Source organism: Magnolia sinica, chromosome 3 (assembly GCF_029962835.1).
Source record: "Magnolia sinica isolate HGM2019 chromosome 3, MsV1, whole genome shotgun sequence".
Classification (NCBI taxonomy): domain Eukaryota; kingdom Viridiplantae; phylum Streptophyta; class Magnoliopsida; order Magnoliales; family Magnoliaceae; genus Magnolia; species Magnolia sinica.
Window position 1 is genome coordinate 49,617,916 of NC_080575.1, and position 12,520 is coordinate 49,630,435.

Here is a 12,520-nt window from a genome sequence, read left to right on the forward strand (position 1 = left end):
TTTTTACTTGGGGAGATTGAGTCTTACGCCTTGGAGACTGGTCTAGTGCATATTCCACTACGAATCCGGTTATAGTGAAATAGAAGTTCACCTTTCTCGTAGAGATTGCCATTGGTTATGGTTTGCAGTTTGATCTTTTCACCTTCAATACAAAACATAGGATTAAATTATAATTAGTATTCGAAGGATAACGTAATCTGTCTAAGAGATGAAGGGGAGGATATTCCCATTGAGAGTCATCATTTTGGCATCAAAAGATGCCAAACTGCAACGAAAGTTCTATAACACTCAATGTTGATGTCAAATAAGATAGTCCCTAGCAGAGTTGCCATTTTGTTTCGAACAAGAAACAAATGCATTCAATTTGGGAAAATTATCTTATTTGAACATAACAGAAAAAGTGTATGAAGAACAATTATTGTTTTACTAATACTGAGTTCATTTACATCCTTTAATATCCCTTGATTCTAAGATAGATCATTTAAAATATAGGAATTGACAAAGTTCGAATGTCGAATCTGAATATCAAATTCGGCAGCATTTTGACTTGTGCTTTAATCATCTCTCTAGGAGGAATGTTGTGCAGGTCTGATCATCTGATCTTCCCTTTTCGAGCTTATCCCTTATGCAAAAGGAGAAATTGAAGTGATGAAGATCAAACTTGATGATTTCAGCAGCATTTTGGCCCTTTGTCATTATTGGTTGTATAACAACCTGGTTGCGCGGGTCCTGGTTGCACGACCCGCGCAACCGTTGCTCCTCTCTCTCCTACCTCTAACTTCCTCTAGAGCTCTGACCTTCTTAAAAAATTCTTCTGATGCCTAAATGAGAGGGGGAATGGGGGTATTTATAGGCATCCACACATGTGAACCCTTAATTTTTGTGCCATGGGCCCACCTTGTATCAGATCAAATCATCCATAACAGATTGCTTCTGATCTTGTTTGCATGACCCGCGCAACATATTAAGCGGTTTACACAACCCGCGCAACCAACTATTGATTGTTCAACACATTAAGTTGTTCGCACGACCCGTGCAACCAACTATTGATTGTTCAACACAATAAGTTGTTCGTGTGACCCGTGCAACCAACTATTGATTGTGCGGTCCACGCAACTACTTATAATGACATTCAGTTTTCTTCTTTCTTTCTCATTTCTTCATTTTTTCCCAAATCTTCTATCCCTTCAATCTTCTTTCCTCTTTTTTTGTGCTCCAACAGACCCGTCCACATGAGTTTCTACTGAAATCAAGCTAGGAATCTGGGGGGCCTTACGCATGGCTGGCCTATCTGTGGACAAGCCAAAGAGTGCACATTGTAGCCCACTTTTCTTCATCTTCCAGGTCAGACCCATTCACGGGAGGATATTTTCTCTCACCTACCCCCATGAAGCTGTCGGAAGCTGTATAGATGGCATTGGTCTCACGCGTGATTGGCCGTTGTGGACTTTTGGCCACTTAAGGCTTTTAATCGTAGGCTCTCTCTGCTGCCCTCATGGATCTAAGCGTGTGATAGCCTTCGCAGGCATTTTAGGGCCACTGGCTTCTCACTGCTGCCCACATAATATTTGAAATATCGTCGATTGTGGTAGGTCTTATGTGTAGCATTCTGTTGCCGTAGATGATAAATCACCATTGCTATTATAGGACTTATGCATAACACTCTGCTAAAAAAGATGATAAATCAATAAATGATATATTGCCATTGTTGATAATAGTATCCTTGATAATATTTATGTTTAAAATAGTGTATCAACTTAGCAATAATATCAGTTCGACAATAATGGCTTTTGTAATAGTGGTCAGCTGTGATTAACGATGGAGAGAATATCAATTTGATGATAATGTCGGTATTCGGCGATAATCGTCAGCGTTTAGCGATAATCGGTGATAGTTCATTGGCGTTTGGCGATAATCATCGGCATTTGGCAATAATCGACGATAAATTTGATATGCTTGAGAATTTGACTTTTATATAAGGAGAAGAATACATGGCATTGCCTTTTGAAGCTTTTTCATTATTCTGCTTATCTTATGCCCTTTCGATTGGGAAGTACTATACTGATAATCTTCGGAATCAAAATTGCAGCGATCTTTAGGGATAATATATTTTGATAAAGTGAGCATTGTCATGCATACTTGTAGCCCCAGATTCTAATCACTGAAATATGAAGAGTTATGTCCATATTAAAATATTGTTCTTCTTTCAAATGATTATGACTATCTTCAATCGGGATTGCATGCCACTATTTTCTCTTTTATATTACACATTTTCCTCATTACCATTTCACCATAGTTCATCATTTTTGTAAAATGTTCTTTAAGACAAAGCAATTCTCAGTTCGATGTTCGAGAAAATGATGATAATAGTAGTAATCATTTTCTCTTATCTTCTTCATTTCCTTTAGACACTTTGGCCATGGAAATTTGATTTTCTCTACGGCCAACAATTGGTTCATCATAGGAAATCTATCGTCTTCTTCAAATGTATACTTCCTGCAGTTCTTGAATCGCTCAAGTCTTCTCTTTGCTTTGTCCATTGTAGAATTTCTCATGTTTCTTTCATCAGAGTTTCTTTATTCAACTTGATAGTTTCTTTGTTCAACTCGATAGTTCTTCATTTCTCTTTTTTTCTTATAATGACTAATCAAAGTCGTTTTGGAATCTTGAAACATCTAGTTCATATAAAAACTGAACACTTTCCCATTGAGCCTTTCCAGATTGTAAGCTTTCACGATTAAATCTTGAAAGGTTTGTATATTCGGACCAATAAGACCAATTGCAATATCCAGTCTTATGCATTATATACATAACTAGACTTGTTTTCTTCCTTCGCCAATTGTGGACATGACGCCCCCATAATTCTCCATCGATCGATGAATTCATTAACTGGTTCATCTTGTCTTGGGCAAATAGAAGTTAAAACGTCTGGATTGATTTCTTCATTAGATGACCCAGGGAGTTGTGAATGATAATAATGAATATTTTTAATAGAACTTGTTGTAGGAGATATAGAAAATGGTGGTTTTCTTGTCATAATGGCCTTCCATTTATCTTTCCATGTCTTTGATGGATCCCTTGTGGATGCCACGTTTGTAGTTACTTTTTTTTTGTCTCACTTTTCATCCTTTTTTATTACTATCTCACCTTGCGTTATCATTTTTTTTATAATATATCCTTCAATGTGAAACAATCTTCTGTACGATACTCCAGGAAACGATGATAACAGCAATAATTCTTTCCCTTCGTCATCTCAACTTCTTCTGGATATTTAGGCTGAGGTAACTTGATACTTCCAACAGTTAATAGCAACTCCATCATTGGAAAAACATCTTCTTTCTTGAAAGCGTATCCTTTATGAGAATCATATAATCAAGATCGTTTATCATTAACGCGGGCTTTGTAACGATCTAAATCTTCTCTTCTCCTTTTTCTCATCTGTTACGGATTTGTCTATTTTCTTTTCCTGATCAATGACATTTACCATTGATCTATTTGACACTCTTCTTTCTGCTCTATTTGAAATATTGACATTTTCCTGGCCATTAGCTCCAGTGAATGTGCTTTTGTAGCCAAGTCACAAAAGGTTCTTATATTGGCACTTGTGACTCTGAATGCAATTCTCGTTTCCATAGAATTTAGGCACATCTTCACCTGTTCCTTTTCTTCAGGTAACTATCTGCACGAAGCTCCGAAAGTTTTCCACCTGTCGATGAATTTCTCTACGGGTTCGTTCTCTCTTTGCCGTATAGAAGCTAGTTCTGTAATATTAACATCGCGATCTGCTGAGAAGAAGTTTGACATAAAAGCATCTTTCATCTGTTCCCAAGTCCGTATTGACTCCGGCGCTAAATTGGAATACCATCGGAATGCTTTTCCTGTTAAAGAAGAGCCATATAGTTGCAAGCAGTATTGTGAGTTGGTGTAGACCAAGTATTATTAAGTGCAACCTTAGGAGTTTTAATACCATCAATGCCTAGAACTACAATGGTAGGTGGGTTCCACCTAGTCACTGTGGATTGCCACACATTTTCATCGATAGATCTCAAAAAAATTCTCATCCTGGCTTTCTAATAGGCATAATTGGAGCCATCAAATGGTGGTGGCCTAGTAATTGAAAGGCTATCAAAATTTGACATGATATAAGCTCAGATCGGTTATCTTAGGAAATAAATCCAAATAAATGAGCTATTAGGCTTTGATACCACTTGAAAAGGCCAAGCTAAGAGTCCTAGAGGGGGGGGGGGAGGGGGTTGAATAGCACTATGCCAAATTAAAATTTAAATACGAAATAAGAAAGAACTAGAACAAGATAGCACTTATCAATCCCAAATAGCATAAATAAATAGCAACCTCAAATGCACAAGTATTAAGAGGTTGATACAAATGTTATTCTAAGGACAACCTTACACCAAAAACCAATGGCTTATGGTAGGACAACCTGATTTCTAGAACGGTTTGTGTATCAAAGTCCCAAACTAATACAGAGGAATAAAGAATAAAATAGAAATAAATATCTACTGCTATTACAACATTCACCACATGTGCAGAAAATAAATTACAATCATTCACCACTAATGCACAATAATAAATATTCACCACAACTCCAGCAATTATAGTGGTTTGCTTGTGTATACACCAACTGTTAGAAAATAGCCACACAACTACTCCATTCCCAATATCCTCACCCATGGGATATTGGCTTTCACTTTGAAATAGGTTTTCCAAGGTTCACCCAAAACCTTTACAATTGTGTTTTCAAAGGGCTACCACAATTAAAAACCCCACTCACTGAAATTTTCTGGCAATCTTATAAACCAAATACAGAAAATTGAAGTGTACTTATCAGAAGATTCTTCTTCTGATGAAGCCCGGTAGAACCAATTCGATGTAGATGTTCAATGTAGATGTTAAATGTCTAATCTCACATATGAAAGGATTTTTAGGTCTAAATGATTTTTAGATTAAATCAACCTGGGCTAGCTTGATTTGATTCTGATCTCAAAAAGGGTAAAATCAATATTCCCTTTTCAAAAGAAATAGAATTTGAATAGAGATCACAAAATCAAATGCAATAAAGCTATTAAAAGAATCTTAAATATAACCAATTAGCTTCTCAAATGTGGGGACAAGTTTCTCAAAGTTGTGACTTGAATATCTTTGAATGAATTAAAAAACTCTAAAAATCATCTTCAATTTACATGTAAAAATATTGTTCACTCAACTGGCCTGGTGGTCAGCTCGACTGGTCGAATGACCAACAACATTTCAAAATTTCTAGGGCGATAAGATAAGATCGCTACTCGATTGGTCGAGTGGCCTGCTCGACTGGTTGAGCACTGCACTCGACTGGTCGAGTGAGACCTAAAAATGTTGCTGGATTTTAAGTTGAGCCTGCTCGACTGGTTGAGTACTATTCACTCGACTGGTCGAGCAATCTCTCGGACTGGTCAAGGGTCCAACAGAAAATTTTGAAAAATCCACAACCTTAGACTGGTCGAGAAAATTCTTGGACTGGTCAAGCCAATGTTTGGACTAGTCGAACCATGACTAGGACTGGTCGAAAAATGACTTATAAAATTATTAAATGACTTATGATATAAGTACAAATTGTATGACCTATCCTAAGGTGAATCTAGGGTCAAAAAAACCTTACTTGTAAGATAAATTCATCATATATCATTCTCTTGAAGTAGTTAAAGCTTAAAGACTTGATCTAGTACTTGAACTTCTTGTTCTTGAACCTCTTGATCTCGTACTTGAACTTCTTGTTCTTGAAAGTGAACTTCTTAATGTTGTACTTGAACTTCTTGATCTTGTACTTGAATGTAGACAAGATTGGCAAGGATGACATGAAGTTGATCTTACAATAACCACTAAACAAGATACAGATTCCAAGAGGTTTTGGCACTACAAAATTTGACAAACCTAGGAGCTAGATAAGATAGCATTTACACACCTCAACAAGAATTATCGGGTACTCAGATGTCAACTAGGCTAGAAATATGGATGATAAAAAATAGACTAGCGGCTGGTATTTTTACATTGGAAACTGCTTAGCGTCTTAGCATAGTAAAAAGTAGAACTCCATCTCCTTATCCACTGCCGAAGCTGAATACATTGCAGAAGGTAGTTATTATCGCTCAAATCTGGATGAACTCACGACTTTACCCGTAGGCTATTAGGTACCTACACTAGTAAAGAACAAAGGGCAATGGGGTGCCAGTTGTGGCTAGGGACCCTCCAATGCCTAAGTTAGGTAGGTTAAACCAGAGTAGGTATAGTCGGAGTTATGATTTATTATGCGGACCTTTATCCTAAGGCAAGGGGCATATTTATAGGTTCTTTAGGCAATCTGCGTACCTCAATGGATTTGTCAGATATGCTTGGAAGGGTCCGCATTGGAGTAGGAATCTACTTTCGTAAATATCTTCAATTTCGCCTCGATCGGCATGATTTTTGGCTAGGATCTCGTCGGATCAATCCCAACCCATTACGATGCGGGATTCTCTTTAGACATTTCTCTTCTAAGGTCGAGGTCGGGATGGTCGATGAGTTTTATTACCAAATTCCGAGCCTGAATAGTTCAACTCGACATATGAGTCTTTCATCAAGGCTTAGCTAGGCTTTCCCAAGTGGTCAATATATTGATGGCACAGGAAGATTGTTCTTTTGATTCTTTGCCAACATTGTCTTAGCACCCCCTCATGACGTATATATGTCCCATGTTGCCAGTCAGTTTAGTTTTTTTCATAACAGATGCTCTTTATTTCCAAGTTCAACATTTTATGAGCTCGGGTAGTAAGAGCCTGAACTGATATACAAGTGTGAGAGTTTAGAATTTTAAATTATGAGTAGATAGCTCGGTCTCCCCTCTTTTTTGATTTTGTACTACGTCAAAATTGCAGATTTGCGATGCAAAAATCGCTTGGTTTAACGATGGATTTAATCCATCGCTAGTCCCGTCTCTCGAAAAATTGTTCAAACATCGTGGAATTTCATGATGGACCAAAATCTGTCGCTAAAATTGATTTACAATGGATTTTGCTCCATCATAAATTAGCGACGGACTAAATCTGTCGTAAATTTTGAATTTACAATAGAATGATCAGTTGCAAATTCCCACCTAAAATACCAATGGGCGACGATTTTCAGTCGCTTTTAGGACGGATCATGGTCTGTTGTAAAAGGACTTTTGCCCTAAACATTAATTTTTTTCATTTTTTTTAGAATATGGTGGAAAAATATGTTTTTTATAGTCCAATAATTATTTTTAATAGAATTTCAGTGGTTTAATTGAACACATCTGTGTATAAGATTATTTTTTAACAATTAATTGAATGCAAATATATATATATATATATATATATATATATATATATATATATATATATATATATATATATATATATATATATATATATATATATATATATATAGTTTTTATAACAAATGAGTGGAAATTATTATTTTTTTAAAATTTAAAACTAATATTTAAATGATTTGTAATATCACATGAAAAAGAATATTGAGAATAAAAAATTTAACAATGTTAGAGAAAAAAAATTAGATTTTGAAAAAATAAAAATCATGATTTAATAAAAATCTATTTTGTGGGAAAAAAAAGAATATTGAATAAAGTTAATAAATTAAAAAAAAAAACATTTGATTTTGAGAAAAAAAGAATATCCCAAAAAAGAAAATTAAAAATATTTTGAAAATTTTGAAAAATTTCACAATGTTGAAATATGAAAATATTTTGAAAAAGAAAATGAGAGTTTGTATTTTGAAAAATAAAATAAAATTGACAAGTTCGATAAAAATTGACAAGTTCAAATAAAATGCTTTTTAAAAAAATGGAGAAGTTAAAAAGAATTGAAAATTTTAAAATAAAATGATATTAAAAAATCGATACTTTATCAAAAAACAAACATTTTGAAACGAAAAATAAAGAAGTTGAAAAAATTTGTGATTTTGAAAAATAATTGAAATGTTCAAAATTTGAAATTAAAAGAAAAAGTTATTTATAAAAACACTGAGAATTTGAAAAAAGAATATATCATTTTAAAAAATAAAATTGAAAAGTTTAAAACAAAATGATGCTTTTGAAGCAAAAAAAAAATCGGCATTTTGGAATTTTTGGGAAAAACAAAATAAAAATGTGAAAATTTTAAAGATTTTGAAAATAAAAATTTAGAATTTGTATTTTAATTTTTTTTTGAAATATTTTATAATAAAAATGATATTTGTTAAAAGTTTTCAAAGAAAAATTAAGAGTAAAAAAATATAAATTTTGAAAAAAATGTTATTTTTAAATGGAAATTGAAATTTATCTGTGAAAAAAATTAATAAATTATTAGGCATGTCCACTAATTGAACATTTAATCATTTTTGGACAATCGAATTAGTCCATATTGAAGAGTAAATAACTTCAGATGTTTAAATCAAATTTCACTCAAATTGTTGATCAATCTTGTGTGTCCAATATCTTTCTCATATGTAGCTAGCCTGATCGGGACGAGTAACTAGTCAAATTGAGGGTACTGATTAGTAAAATAGAGTGAATGGACTAGACATATAAAATGGACCAAATATTTTGGTCAAAATTGTGACCCAACTTATTGACCTCGCGAGAACCTAAGAATTGATGTTAGTAAGTTTTATGGGCGCCATCATGATGTGTGTTGAACATCAAAGCCATGCATTTGATGTGTCCCCTTTAGGTTATAAGATATCTCAAAAATCATCTGTATATGAAACTCAGGTGGGTCATACCATCTAAAACTATGTGAAGACATCCTAAAAAATATAAAGCACTTGGTGGGGCCCACATGAGTTTTGGATGCGGCTGAAAGTTGGTCTAACCCCTCATCCAAGTGGGACACACGTAATGAGTGGGTTGGATATGTGAATCGCATTTAGGCGGGCCTAATATATGAATATGAATGTTTTAAGGAAACCCCTCTCCACTACATTTAGGTGAGTTGCTCATTACCCTTAACAGAGTAAACTCTGTGGGGTCCACCGTTATTTATTTATTTTATCCACTCCATTCATCTATGTTAATAGATAATTTGAGGTCTAAAGAACAAAAAGGAAGCATATCTAAAGTTCAAGTGGACCACACTACAGGAAATAGTGTGATTGAACCTCTACCATTGAAAAATTCTTGGAGGCCATAGAAGTTTTGGATCAAGATAATGTTTATGTTTTATCTTCATTCATATCTTTTTGATATTATGAATAGGTTGGATGGAAAATAAACATTACTGTGGGCCTAAGGAAGGTATCAATGGTTGAAATCATTATTCCACAATGATTTGTGTGGCATGGTCCACTTGAGTTTTGGATTTATCGAAAATTTGGGACCAACCCACACCGTTCATCAATTTATCGAGATCATTTTAGAGAATTATCCAAAAAAATGAATCATATACAAAGATTAAATGAGCCACACCACAAATAAGGGGAACAGATTGGCTACTCCCCCGACACCAGCCAATGGCTGGTGGTCGGTGCTCTATGGGCCTCACCATGATGTATGTGTTTCATTTATGTCGTCCATCTATTTTTAAAGATCATCTTATGGCATGAGACCAAAAATGAGGTATATCCCAATCTGAAATGGACCACATTACAGGAAACAGTGTTGAATGAGCGTCAACCATTAAAAACATTTTGGGGGCCATAAAAGTTTTGGATCGAGAAGATTTTTGTTTTTCCCCTTCATCTAGGCCTGTATGACCTAATAAACAGATTGGATGTCAAATAAACAATACAATGGACCTTATGAGGATTTTAATGATGGATATCCAATCACTATTGTTTTCATGTGGTGTGGTCCACCTGAGATTTATATACCTCTCATTTTTGGAAAAAATTCCTTAAATGAACTTTAAAAATGGATGAACATAATGGATGAAATACATACATCATGGTGGGGCCCACAGAGCACCTACCACCAGCCACGGGGCTGGTGTCAGGGGGAGTAGCGAGACTAGCTATTGAAGTGACGTTAGCAAGTTCTGTGGGTCCCACTATGATGTATGTTTTGTATCCACACCTTCCATCCATTTGGAGAGATCATTTTAGGGGAATCCCCAAAGAATGAGTTAAATCCAAAGCTCCAGTGGACCCCAACACAGAAAATAGTGGGACAGTGACGTCCACCATTAAAAACTTCTAAAGGCCATGAAAGTTTTAGATTTTGCCTCATTCTTTGGTTCATACCCTAAAATGATATCTAAAAATGGATGGACGGTGTAGATATAACACATACATCATAGTGGGGCCTACAAAACTTGGTGACATCAGTATCTAATGCGCGTCCAGAGATGCCCTAATCCGCAGGCTGTCTCTCGCGGCCTACTTTCTCTCTACGTCTCTCTCTTACCCTTACCTCTCTCTGTCTCTCTCACACCCTCTCCTTCCTATCTGTCTCTGTCTCTCTCTTCCTCTCTCTCTCTCTTTCTCTCTCAACCACGGATCTACTGTTGCTGAACGCCTTACTCACGCACTCTCTCTCTCTCTCTCTCTCTCTCTGAAGCTCGGTTGAAGGCTAGCTCATTCGTTACAGCGAGGTATCTCTCTATCTCTCTCTCTCTCTCAATCTCTATCAATCTCAATACCGATTTAGGGATTTGGGGATTTAGCAATTTGTGGATTCCTGAATCGATGTGGACCCTCATTTAGGGATTTGGGGATTTTAGGGCTTACAGATTTGAATGTGGACCCCGAATCGGGGATTGAAACCCCGTGTTTGCCATGCAAGCATGCGGTTAATGTAGTATATGATTCTTCATGGATTGATGTCCTGTGTACCATGGATGTGTAGGCAACATGGTTTTGGATTGTGGTTTTGGAGAGTGACTCTCACAGAAACTGGAACTTATACAGCTCGCCCTGACTCATTATCATTTTAGGGTGTAACTTGCCCATTGACTCGTTTTGTTCTCCCCCGATACTGAGTCGACTTATTTTCATATGATATTTAAAACCATGGTTCACAATGTTTCCGATGATATTTTGCTTTATGCAAGCTAGATCTGTTTCTACTATTTCTACTATAGTTGTGTATGTGTTGAATCGGTTTGGTTGTGTATTCTCTCTGTTTTCTTATAAAAAAATTTTCATCACCATTCATTAAAAAATATGGACTATTTTGAGAAATATTGGAAGAAGTGGCAAACCAACGCTTTTTTCTTGTATTCAAAGTATCTGGCTCAAATATACCAAATCACACTTGATTTGTGTTCCATTAGGGCCTACTCAGTTGGCTTGCAGCAAGTACAACTGACAAATAAGATTCTTATCAAAGAATAAGAATGATCTAATACACCACTGAAGAATAAAAAAAGAAAAGAAAAAAAGAATGATCTACTACACCATTGAATGCATGCTAAGAAAAGGATGGATTTTGATGTTACAGTTTTTCATATTTCCCAAATATTTTTCAGGAAGTTTTAGGCCAAAATTAAAAAGAAAAAGGAAAAAAAAAAAAGAAAAAAAGACCAGTAAAGGCCCATATCGTCAGATACAATCTGATATTCCCCATATTGTATCATTTTTTCGCCAAACCATTATGGCTCCCGATACCATTATTCAAAATCTTGGTTGAGAGATGGTGGCAGAATACACATTTGATACTGTTTGTATGCATTAATGGAAAATGGATTAGTTATATATTATACCAGTTCTGACCAATAGGGCAGGAGTAAGGATTGGGTCCCCCTAAGTATTAGGGATTCAGCGGGAGGGATCATCATAATATGGTATTCTTTCATTGTCAGCAAAATCTCTTTTCATATGAGAAACAAGGAGTTCGATCGCTCCTTGAGTACTTGTATGGAAAATTTATTAGGATAAATTAATAGAAATGAGTGGGTTGACCTACTTTTGAATAGTTCTAGCACACTTAGATGAATAACCAAGATGATCCTATTATGAGCCATCTAGATTGTTTGCACATTATGGCATTTTGGGAACATCATTCTATGAACTTGATTCAAGTGGGGATTCTTAGGCCAACTTCTAATCACATGCCAATCATTCTCAACTCTAAAGTATTACTTATGGATCTTAGACATTCAAATATGAGAACACTATCCAAATTAGAAAACATGCATCTTGAGATCCCATCATTTGCTAAAAACATGAAAATGATGTTGGATTTTACCTCTTGTTTTTGGTTGCACTAAAATTGTAAGATTACAAAGAGTTTAGAAGATGTTGGATTTTACCCCATATAATCTTGGAGGATTAGGATTTTTTATTTATATTCTAGGGAACACTAGGCTAGTTGCGTAGATTGGAAAAAAAAATGCACTTATGGGGACTGCCGATAGGATACTTGGATAAAAGTAATTTTCACTTTCTCTTTCGTTATTTTATCTTTTTCGGCCCTAATTTCTTCGATATCTATTTGTGATGATTTGAGGAGAGGATTTCATTATGTTTTGGGAAATCTAACATGTGTTTTGTTTATTTTAGTTGGAAAGGTATGTTTAACATGTTCTTCTCA